This window comes from Amblyraja radiata, chromosome 21, assembly GCF_010909765.2.
Source record: "Amblyraja radiata isolate CabotCenter1 chromosome 21, sAmbRad1.1.pri, whole genome shotgun sequence".
NCBI classification, from domain to species: domain Eukaryota; kingdom Metazoa; phylum Chordata; class Chondrichthyes; order Rajiformes; family Rajidae; genus Amblyraja; species Amblyraja radiata.
Window position 1 is genome coordinate 10,577,490 of NC_045976.1, and position 12,449 is coordinate 10,589,938.

At 46.5% G+C, this 12,449-nt stretch overlaps 1 non-coding gene across 1 annotated transcript; it reads right to left on the reverse strand.

The window, feature by feature from the left end:
• Positions 1 to 5,903: 5,903 nt before the first annotated feature.
• trnak-uuu lies at positions 5,904 to 5,976 on the reverse strand. Its single transcript has one exon. It is a non-coding gene; the product is annotated as a tRNA-Lys (tRNA).
• Positions 5,977 to 12,449: the final 6,473 nt, after the last annotated feature.

The window sequence follows — 12,449 nt, forward strand, 5'->3', positions numbered from 1 at the left end:
GAAGGCAGGAGAATGTTGAGAGGGATAAATAGATCAGCCATGTTCGAATGGCGGAGCTGACGCAATGGGCTGTATGGCCTAATTCTGTTCCTGTCATATGACCTTAAGGAATTTGTCTATGAAACTGATGTGATACATTGCTGAGAAATATATTTTGCACTCTGTACCTTCTCCTTTGCTCTATATATTGTTCTCGAGTTTAACTTGGTTGTATTTATGTGTGGAAAAATCTGATCCAATTGGATTGCATGTAAAACAAAGCTTATCATTGTACATCGGCACACATGACAATTATAAACCTAATAGATTATAAAGTTGAACTAGCCTCATCCCAGGGTAAACTCACAGCCCTTGCCCATGTTTATAAGTTAACGTACTGACCTGAAAAATCATTTTGACCCTTCAAACCCTTGGAATGGAAAACATGAAGATTAGATCACAAGACATAGGAGCAGAATTAGGCCATTCAGCCCATCAGTTCTTCGGAATCATCTACTCTGTATCCACTCCATCAAGGCCGTTCCATAATGGGACTGGGGTGAATTGGACAGGACCTTAGCTTAAGGAAGGACCATTCAGAAGCTTGATAACAGAGGGGAAGAGGTTGTTCCTGGGACTGGTGGTGCTTCTGTGTCTTCTGCCCAAATGGAGTAGAGAGAAGGAATGACTGGGGTAGGAAAGGTCTTTGATTATGTTGGCTGCTTTCCTGAAGCAGCATGAAGTGTGGATGGAGATGATGGCGGGGAGTCGGGTCCGTGTGATGGACTGGGCTACATCCACAACTCTCTGCAATTTCTTGCAGTCTTGGGCAGAGGTGTTCCCAAACCAAGCTGTGAAGCATCCTGACAGTATGCCACCAATGCTTCAGCTTAAGATACTTAGTCATAGAGCCATACAGCACGGAAGCAGCGCAGGCACTTCGGCCCAACTTGCCCAAGATACCCTCTATACTAAACCCACCTGTCCACGTTTGACTCATATCCTTCAAATCCTTTCCGATCCATGTACCTGTCCAAATGACTCTACGTGAAACAAAGAAACATAGAAAATATGTGCAGGAGTAGGCCATTCGGCCCTTCGAGCCTGCACCGCCATTCAATATGATCATGGCTGATCATCCAACTCAGTATCCTGTACCTACCTTCTCTCCATACCCCCCGATTCCTTTAGCCACAAGGGCCACATCTAACTCCCTCTTAAATGTAGCCAATGAACTGACCTCAACTACCTTCTGTGGCAGAGAATTCCACAGATTCACCACTCTCTGTGTGAAAGGCAGGAGCGAGTGGCTACTGAGTGCAAGGTGCATGTATTGTGTTGTAAGGACTGTCTAATTTAATGCGTGGACGGAGGGATGGATGGATAGATGAATCAATGATAGACCAATGAACAGATGAATGGATGGGCTCAGGGATGGATGAATGAATGATGGATGGATGATGAATGGAGGGAGGGATGAATGGATGGACAGATAGATGGATGAATGATGCATGAACAAAGGAACGGATGAGTGGATGTGGAGAGGATGTTTCCACTAGTGGGAGAGTCTGGAAACTAGAGGTCATAACCTCAGAATTAATGAACATTCCTTTGGGAAGGAAATGAGGAGAAATTTCTCAAGTCAGAGGGTGCCGAAACTGTGGAATTCTTTGCCAAAGAAGGGTATGGAGGCCAAGTCAATGGATAATTTTAAGGCAGAGATAGATAGATTCTTTATTAGTACGGGTGTCAGAGGTTATGGGGAGAAGGCAGGAGAATGGGGTTAAGAGGGAAAGATAGACCAGCCATGGTTGTGTGTCGGAGTGGACTTGATGGGCCCAATGGCCTAATTCTGCTCCTAACACTTATGAACTCATGATGGATCCAGAGGCTGCAAGCAAGAGCAGCATTTTTATTGCCCATCCTTAACTGGCCTTGGGACAGTGCTGGTTAGCTGCCGTTCTGAACCAGCAGAGTGCTGTTGGTGGAGGTGCCCATTCCCCATCTCAATGCTGCACCTCAACTACCGGCTGAGCCATTACATAGCCAAGCACATCGCTGTGATGGACCTCATGGAGGCCGGACCAGCTAAGGGCAACCGTGAACCAGATTGGTTTTCTTTTACCACAATCCAGTAGCTTCATCGTTACAAGACTAGTCATTGTGTGTTCACTTTCCGCCCTAATTCTAGATTAGGAACAGAGTTTCAATTCCACGGTTTCCGCTGTGGGATTTGAAGTCCCGTCTCAGAGTTGTTGGATCAGGTCTCCGACTCGCAAGTCTAGCAACTTGGCCAGAACCATGCCATCCAAAACATAACACCCAAAACACACCACTGAGTTCATTGCATCAAGTTAAACATCGTTGAATAATAAAAGTCTGGCTGCCTCTCATGCTAAGATTACTTCCGTAAACTGATTTGTTTAATTTCCTCAATTTAATTTTCTTTCGCCTTTGCCAACTGGGAATCTTGTTGCTTGAGAAGGTAATAAAGTAACAGGATTCGTCGGTGATTTGACTGTTGATTTGGAGGCTGGTCCTCCCCACTTCATCGGCCAGTTCAAAGGGATCGCAGGTTGCACTTGGCTCCAGCGAAGCCAGCTTGTGTTTGACGTACTGAATGCATTAGCCCCACAGGAAGCAAGGCTGACAATACATGTCATTAGGCACGGGTCCAGAGGCGCTCTTCTCTCTCGACCCACAGCTGAGTAAAAGAAATGCACATCAAGGGATATCTGTGCCAAAGATGCCGCAGAGGAGCCAAAGTTTAAAGTCAATGCACCCACAACCAAGAGACCGAGGGGGGGGGGGGTCAGAAATACACTTGGGGCGGCAGAAAATGGGAGCAGCCAGAAACAAAGCAGTCTGCTGGCTCTTATGAGATTAGAAGAAGCAGAGTGTATGTTGTAGCTTGGATTACTTCCAAATAAATTTTCCTCAATCAAAATATTAAGAATAGACAGAAGGAACTGCAAGTGCTGGTTTACAAAAAAAGACACAAAGTGCTGGAGTAACTCAGCGGGTCAGGCAGCTTCTCTGAAGAACATGGATAGGTGAGAGTTCGGGTCGGGACTGCTCTTCAGGCATGCAAAAGTGGGACAACATAGAACCAGTGTGAATAGCTCGTCTGTACCAAGAAGCATCTGAGGAAAGGGCAACTGATTGTGCCTTAAACTAATAAGGATACCCCTTTTATAATGGTTTCCCATCGTAGATGCATGTTTAGCCTTTTCTCATTTCGCTTAGTTTAGCATTGTTTAGTTTAGAGATGCAGCATGTAAACTGGCCCTTCGGCCAACCGAGTCCATGCCAATTATCAATCACCCGTTCACACTAGTTCTATGTTAACCCATTTTGTCATCCACCCTCAGACACACTAGGGGCAGTTTATTTTTTACAGACAATTAACCTACAAACCTGCATGTCTTTGCGATGTGGGAGGAAACTGGAGCACCCAGAGGAAACACACACTTCTGCAGTCATAGGGAGAGTGCAAACTCCACACAGACAGCACCCGAGGTCAGGATCGAACTCGGGTCTCTGGCACAGCTCTATCAGCTGTGGCACTGTTCACTCCTCAGGTGTGATTGGGTGTAGAGTGAAAAGAAAATGTATGCGAGCAGATGAGGTCAATTTAACCAGGCATCATGTTCAGCAAAGACATTGTGGGCCAGAGAGCCTGTTGCTGTACTACATAGAACGGTATAGCACAGAAACAGGCCCTTCGGTCTACAAATTTTGTGTGGAACATGATGCCAAGTTAAACTGATCTATTCAGCTTGCACATGATCTATATCCCTCTATTCTCCGAGCTTCCACGTGCCTCTCTAAAACCCTCTTAAACGGCACTATCATATTGGCCTCCACCACCACCCCAGGCAGTGTGTTCCAGGTCCCCACCACTCCGTGTAAAAAAAAACTTGTCCCGCACGGCTTCTTTAAACTTTCCCCCTCTTGCCTTATAGCTATATGTTAGACATTTCCACCCTGAGAAAAAAGTTCTGACTGTCTACCCTATCTATGTCTCTCATAATTTTATATACTTCTATCAAGTCTCTCCTTTAACCTCCGACGTTCCAGAGAAGCCCTCTACGTTCTATGCAAGTGAAAATGTAATCCACATAATAAATGTGGTCAATAAGGAGCTAAAAAAACCTCTGTGGAAAAGAATCAATGGATAGATATTGAAGCGATGGACATAGCAATAGGTGCCATAGCAATAGGCAACACCTGCTGCCTAGGTGTGGAACAAAAAGCAATTCAGAATCATCGATATTAGTTTTCATGAGCAAGATATTGGGCCATAGAACGGTAGTCATGAGCATTCTGCAAGAACAGATTTTGGCTGAGCCTCATGCTGATCACACAGAAATATTCCATTTGAAAGTAATTGAAAGAAGCTTTGTTTACTGGCCTGTTTGGAAACTGGCCTCAAATCATCAGTAAATGTTTGCCAAACTTTGTAGGAAAAAGCCATGAAAAGTTCACTTGCAGAATTCGAGACATTTTCAGAGAGTAAATGTAGAGACTTGTGCGAGAAAAAAAAAAGAGGATGGCAATTTCTTGGTATTAGTCTTGTTTAGTTTAGTATATTTAGTTTAGTTTAGTTTAGTGATACAGGAAGGAAACAGGCCCTTCGGCCCACCGAGTCCATGCCGACCAGCGATCCCCGCACATGAACACTGTCCGGCACACACTTGGGACAATTTAACATATATACCAAGCCAATTAACCTACACACCTATACATCTTTGGAACATTACCGTGGTACAGTGAAAAGCTTTTTGGTGCGTGCTGCCCAGTCAAAGAAAAGGCTGTACATGATTACAATTGGGCCCTCCACAGTGTACAGATACAGGATAAAGGAAATAAATATAACTCAAGATAAAGTCCAGTAACATCCGATTGAAGATAATTAGAGTGTCTCAAATTAGGTAGATGGCAGCTCAGGATCGCTCTCTAGTTGTTGATAGGATGGTTCAGTTACCTAATGACAGCTGGGAAGAAACAGTACACAATAAATAATCTGGAGCTGTGCGTTTTCACACTTCTGTACATGTTGCCTGTGGGAGAGGGGAGAAGAGGGAGTGACCAGGGTGTGCCAATCCTTGATTGTGCTGGTGGCCTTGCTGAGGCAGCGTGAAGTGTAGATGGAGTCAATGGAAGGGAGGTTGGTGTGTGAGATGGTCTGGGCTGCATCCTCAATTCTCTGCAATTTCTTGCAGTTTTGGATGGAGCCGTTACCGAGCCATGCTGTATGTAATACATCCCAATAAAATGATGCATCAACAACAAATTTGTAAAAGATATATCGATAGTAGCCCAAAGTGAATTGAAATGTAAAGGGCCTGTCCCACCAGCATGCGACTGCAGGTGGCGAGCGCGACCTAACGTGGTCGCTTGAGCCGTATAGGCCTCGCGGGGCCGGTCCCACTTCAATCGCCGGAGCCGTATGGAGTTTTGCGGGGCTGGTCCCGACATCGCGTGGGGTCCGAAAAATTGACACTGTCCAGAAATTCCGCGCGGAGCAGCCTGTCGGCCCGCAGCCGCATTGAGGCCGTACGCAGCGCCTCGACGGGCGTACGCAGCGTCTCAACTCCGTACGCAGTGTCTTGACGACGTACGCCTAGCGCGTGGCGTTGCGCAATTATGTCACCGCCCGGCGTGCCGTTGCGTGATTACGTAACCGCCCAACGCCGTGCGATGTCCAAATTCAGTCGGCCCATCTCCTGCCCAGCTGATAGAAACATAGAAAATAGGTGCAGGAGTAGGCCATTCGGCCCTTCGAGCCTGCACCGCCATTCAATATGATCATGGCTGATCATCCAACTCAGTATCCTGTACCTGCCTTCTCTCCATACCCCCTGATCCCTTTAGCCACAAGGGCCACATCTAACTCCCTCTTAAATATAGCATAAAGGCAGCGCCTGAACAGGGACTTGAACCCTGGACCCTCAGATTAAAAGTCTGATGCTCTACCGACTGAGCTATCCAGGCTCTGATTGGTGAGTATGATGTCGGGACCAGCCCCGCACAACTCCAGACGGCTCCGCGGTTGGAAGTGCGACCGGCCCCGCGAGGCCGTACGCCTCAAGCCACCACGTTTGGTCGTGCTAGACGCATGCAATCGCATGCTGGTGGGACAGGCCCATAACACATCATTAAGTTGGAAAGAGGGCAAAGAAAATTTACAAGGATGTAGCCAGGACTCGGGGGCCTGAGTTATAGGGGGAGATTGGGCCGATTTCCACAACCTTCCTACCATTGAAGGAATCTACAGGTTATTCTGCCTCAAAAAGACAGCCAATATCATCAGGGACCCACACCGTCCTAGGCCATGCTCTCATTTCACTCCTGCCATTGCAAAAAAGTTACAGGAGCCTGACAACTGTGACATCCAGGTTAGGTAGCAGCCTCTTCCCAATGACCATCAGGCTATTAAACACTGCAACCGCTACCTAAACTCTGAACCACATAGACTTGGGTTGGGTGCACTGTTTTTTTGTCTTGCACTGTTAATCCTGGCTAAATTGGAGAGGCTAGGACTTTAAAATGGGGTAAAAGCTTCAGGGCTGCTGGGAGATTTGGTCAATTTGGAATTGCTCTCTGCAGAGCTAGGACAAGCTGCGGAGTGGTGCCAGTGTATCTAGAGCATAGATACAATTTGCAAGAAAAGAATACGAACATCTGCAGACCCTGTCAATTAGGTGCAAAATGGATGGATTGGACGGCTGCAAACCAGACATACACCTTGTAAAATATTGTAAATAATGTTGCAGAGTTTGGCTTTGCTGAGTATTGATTGAATGAGGTATTGAGCCTTGTCTGGGTTTCTTGTAGATCAGGGTAAATATTTCTAAGTTGGCTTCCTTGAGAAGTCCTGTTTGAATACAATGTATTGAGCTGCTGTATTATTGGGTTGGGGAAATGTCTGTTATGTATGTGGTTAATCAATATTTGTAATTAGATTATTAAGAGACCAGCAGGCAGAGGAGATTGGTTTAACTTGGCATCGTGTTCGACATGGAGATTGTGGGCCGAAGGGCCTGTTCCTCTACGGTTCTAAGTTCACGCTGATCACACATACCATCTTGCTCAAACATTTTCCCTCAGTCTCGCCTCCCTTCATCACTCACCAACCCTTTCCTTGGTCTTCCTAACTTCTGTCGCGTTTACCCGAGCTGCCCCCCGCACCTCTCTATCTCCCCATTCTCTTCTCAAAAACTGCATAGAATCCTACACTATTTCCAGCCTTTTGCAAATCTTGTCCTGAATTGAATAGCAGGGAACATCAATAAGAACCCAGGACAGAATTTTACAATTTAAAAGCATTCTTACATTAGATTAAAAATACACACCGACCAAATGGATTATTAAATTATATATTTAAAACTCTGATTGGATTATTAATTTATATTATTTTGGCGCATTTAAAAATGTTTTCATTATCGGTCATATCTTCTTTCCTTTCTTCAAGCTTTTAATGTTTTTGTAGTATTTCAGAAATCTTTAGTGTGTTTGGAGTAGGATTTTGAAGAGAGGTTTGGGGCCCTGCTTTAGCCAGTGGTCAACTGTTTCTTTTTCGACTTGTGGGAGGGATTTGCTCTGGTGCTAATAGAAATCTTTGGCCCTTTTGACGTGTGGGGTCTTCCCTAGCTAAGACATCCCATTATCTGCAATATCCCACTGAGAACTTCACCAAAGATTCAGATTTTTTTTTTAAACCAGGTGTTGCACCAAATCATCAACACTCACAGCCAACTACTAAACTTTCCTCATAGCATCACAAGTCGCTGTCTCAAACTGGATATATTCTTTAGAAACACTGAACTGCAGATACAGGTTTGCAATAAAAAAACACAAAGTGCAGGAATAACTCTGCGGGACAGGTAGCATCAGTGGAAGGTGTGGACAGGCGACATTTTGGGTCAGGACCCTTCTTCAGACTGATTCTGGTGGTGGGGTGGGGTGCGAGGGGAGGGAGGTGAAATCTGGAAGAGAGCAGGGGCAGGACAAAGCCTGGTGAGTGATAGGTGGATACAGACGAGGAGGATCCCAACCTAAAACGTCACCTATCCATGTTATCCAGAGATGTTGCCTGACCCGCTGAGTTGCTCCAGCACTTTTAGTATTTTCCTGGTCAAGTCCAGTCTACAACTCCTCTATATTTTCAATCTTATGAGGCTGGCATGATGTCGCAGCGGTTAGAGTTGCTGCCTTACAGATCCGGGTTCGATCCTGACTATGGGTGCTATGTGTACCGAGTTTGTACATTCTCCCCGTGACCGCGTGGGTTTTCTCCAAGATCTTCGGTTTCCTCTCACACTCCAAAGACGTACAGGTTTGTAGGCTAATTGGCTTGGTGTATGTGTAAATTGTCCCTAGTGTGTGTAGGAGAGTGTTAATGTGTGGGGATCGCTGGTCGGCGCGGACTCGGTGGGCCGAAGGGCCTGTTTCCGCGCTGTATCTCTAAACCAAACTAAATTACATTGTCTTACAGTGTCATTTCTTTTCTTAACAAGTAGCTTTTATTGGGTGGGGGGCAGCTCAAAGCCTAGCAAGAAATAGGTGGATACAGGGGAGGGGAGTTGATTGGCAGATGGGTGGACAAAGCCTAGAGTTGAGAAGGAGACAAAAAGGGAGTCAGATAAAGGCAGAGGAGGGTATAAAGGTGGAAGGGGACCTGGAGAAAGGGAAACGTGGGGGGGGGGGGGGGGGGGGGGGGGTGGAGTAGGAGATCCCCTTTCTCCCTCGACATGGAGATAATCATTGGAATAGTTCTCTCTAACAAAACTACGTTTCCAGCTCTGTAGCACTGAAATCCACAATGCTACAAGATTGAGACCAACGCACTTTGCTCAACAGGATGTGAAAGTGGTGTTTTACATAGCAAGTGTACTGGGGTAACAGCTTTTCAAAGACTTGGATGAAGCTATAGAGAATGCTGGGTGTCCAGATTTGCTGATGATTTGGAGTTGGGAAGAACACAAGATTGTGTAATAGGAGCCTGGGGTTTAATTGATGTTATTAAATGGTAACAGATGGAGTTTGGTGTGTGAACGTGTGAGATTAGCTACTTTGGACGCCAGAAAGTGAAGTCTAAATATTTTCTTTAGGCTAGAAAACCAAGACCTGTGACCAGTGTGACTCGCGGACATAGATTTGTAGAAAGGTTGTGACTCAAAATGATGCAACATGCTGGAGAAACTCTCCGAGTCAGGCAGCATCTCTGGAGAACATGGATAGGTGATGTTTTGGATCGGCATCCACCTCACCTGTATCCACGCATCACTCACCAGGATTTGTCCTGCCCCATGTCTCTTCCAGCTTTCCACGCTCTTCACCCCCCCTCCCACAATCAATCTGAAGAAGGGTCCCGACCCAAATCGTCAACTATCCATGTTCTCCAGAGATGCTGCCTGACCCGCTGAGATACGCAGAAAATGTTCTGTTCCTGGTTAAGTAAGAGGCAAACCGATAGGGAGTATCGCCCACCACCAACCAACTCTCCCCCCTCCCTACTGGGTGACCAAAGATTAGGAGGTGAAGGTGAAATGCAGCCACTTCAAATATCTTACAGTGAGAAGCAAAGTCAGAGGGAGGGATGTAGGTAGAAGTGGACGGGGGGGGGGGGGGGAAGTGGCGGGATAGTGGGAGAAATGGGTGTGGGGTGGACAGGAACAAGAGAGGAGGGAAATGGGAAGGGATTGTTACTTACAATTGTAGAATTCAATGTTGGGTTTGTTGGGTTCAATGCTGTGCAAGCGGAATACAAGGTGCCGTTCCTCCAGGTGGTATACAACATATAATCCTCCCACATTTTCACCACCCCCAACGGGATTCCACTACTGGCCACATCTTCCCATCTCCACCCCTTTCTGCTTTCCGCAGAGACCATTCCCTCCGTAACTCAATTCGTCCCTTCCCACCCAAACCACCCCCTCCCTGGGTATTTTCCCCTGCAACCGCAGGAGATCAACGCCTGTCCCTCTACCTCCCCTCTCGACTCCATCCAAAGACCCAAACAGTCTTTCCAGGTGAAGCGGAGGTTCACTTGCACCTCCTCCAACCTCATCCACTGTATCTGCTGTTCCAGGTGTCAACTTCTTTACCATCAGCGAGATCAAGCGCAGGCTCGGCGATCGTTTCGCATAACACCTCCGCTCAGCCCGTCATAACCTACCTGATCTCCTAGTTGCTCAGCACTTCAACTCCCATTCCCAATCTGACCTTTCTGTCCTGGGCCTCCTCCATTGTCAGAGTGAGGCCCAGCGCAAATTGGAGGAACAGCACCTCATATTTCGCTTGGGTAGTTTACACCCCAGTGGTATGAACATTGCCTTCTCTAACTTCAGATAGCCCTTGCTTTCTCTCTCCTTCCCCTCCCCCTTCTCCTACTAGTCCTGCTGTCTCCGCCTATTTTCTATCTTTGTCCCACCCCCTCCCCCGACATCAGTCTGAAGAAGGGTCTTGACCTGAAACATCACCCATTCCTTCTCTCCATAGATGCTGCCTCACCCGCTGAGTTACTGTAGCATTTTGTGTCTACCTTCTGTTGCATAAATGATCTGTTAACATAATTTCTGTTGGACAGCTTCTGTCCTTGATGTCAGCCAAATGCACTTAGAGATCGCTCGTGAATTCCTCGTCATGTATTCCACAGTCATGTTTGTATTTTTAGGCTGATTAACACGTTAATGTATTTGCTGTTATCATAAGACAAAGTTATTATGAGCAATTAATCAAGGCTTTCACCTGGCTACCGCTTTGTCATTGGTAGTCTGGCAAGAATTTGCATGAATCCATATCGTTCTATTTCAGTCAAGGAAATATGAGATGTTGAAAGTGCTCTTACTATCTGAAAGTGAGGTCAGTGTGGCATTTCCAATTAATATTGACGTGCTGCAAAGTATTGCTGGAAGGAATGGTTTTGTGCGATATAGGGCAAATGGGACTAGCTTAGATAAGGCATGTTGACCTGTATGGACGAGTGGGGCCGAAGGGCCAGTTTCAGTGCCGTATGACCCAACGAGTCTGTTGCTCTTTGACTAGATTGTCCTAACAGCGATGGATTACTCCTGGTGCAGCTCCAAGCGAGTTGGGGGATCTTGCAGTGCGTGGGCGGGAAGGGGCCGTTTGGGTTTGGAAAGCAGGCCAGAGTCATGGTCCAACATTGGCTCTTCTGACATCCAACTATCTTGGAATGGTCATAGAGGAAAGAGGCCATTCTGTCCATCAACATCCGCTCTCATCCAGAGCAACTCAGAAGTTCCAGTCCCCACTCATCTCCATACCCTTACAAATCATTACTCCTGAACAATATTCCCTCACCATATATTTATCCTTGGAGGGGAGGATGCTCCTCAAACTGCAGAGCATCCTGGCCAATACAGATCACCCCCTCCATGAAACCTGAGGAGCACCTTCAGCAACAGACTGGTTCCACCAAGATGCAGCACACAACACCACAGGAGATCCTTCGTCCCTGTGGCTATCAAACTGTACAACTCCTCCACCTTCTGGTCGTGGGGTCGACTGAGACTGCCTCTCCTCCCCCGCCCGCCCCCCCCCCCCCCCCCCCCCCCCCCCCTCAATCTTTGAACATTCCCCAATCCTTTCCACTCATCACTTTAATTTCATGTTTCATGTATTTCGTGTGTTTATGACTTTTGGAAGATCAATTTCCCTCCTGGGATAAATAAAGTTCTATCGTATCGTATCCATTTCCCCTTGAAGCCCATCATGGAACCTATCTCCTCAGCATCCGCAATGATTTTATGTCTTCCCACTAAAGAGAATGTGATCGCTTACTTTCTCTCTGGGTTTGTTTGCAAAATCCCCTCATCCCAAATACTATAAATCACTTAACACTAATAAGGAAATGAAATGTCTGGACACAGTATCTCTGTTTATTGTTTTAAATCCAAACATTTTGGCCATTAAAAAAACAACACAAAGTGCTGGAGTATCTCAGCGGGTCAATAGACAATAGACAATAGGTGCAGGAGTAGGCCATTCGGCCCTTTGAGCCAGCACCGCCATTCAATGTGATCATGGCTGATCATCCCCAATCAGTACCCCATTCCTGCCTTCTCCCCATATCCCCTGACTCCGCTATTTTTAAGAGCCCTATCTAGCTCTCTCTTGAAAGCATCCAGAGAACCTGCCTTCACCGCCCTCTGAGGCAGAGAATTCCACAGACTCACCATTCTCTGTGAGAAAAAGTGTTTCCTTGTCTCCGTTCTAAATGGCTTACTCCTTATTCTTAAACTGTGGCCTCTGGTTCTGGACTCCCCCAACATCGGGAACATGTTTTCTGCCTCTAGCATGTCCAAACCCTCAACAATCTTATACGTTTCAATGAGATTCCCTCTCATCCTTCTAAACTCCAGAGTGTACAAGCCCAGCTGCTCCATTCACTCAGCATATGACAGTCCCGCCATCCCGAGAATTAACCTTGTAAACCTACT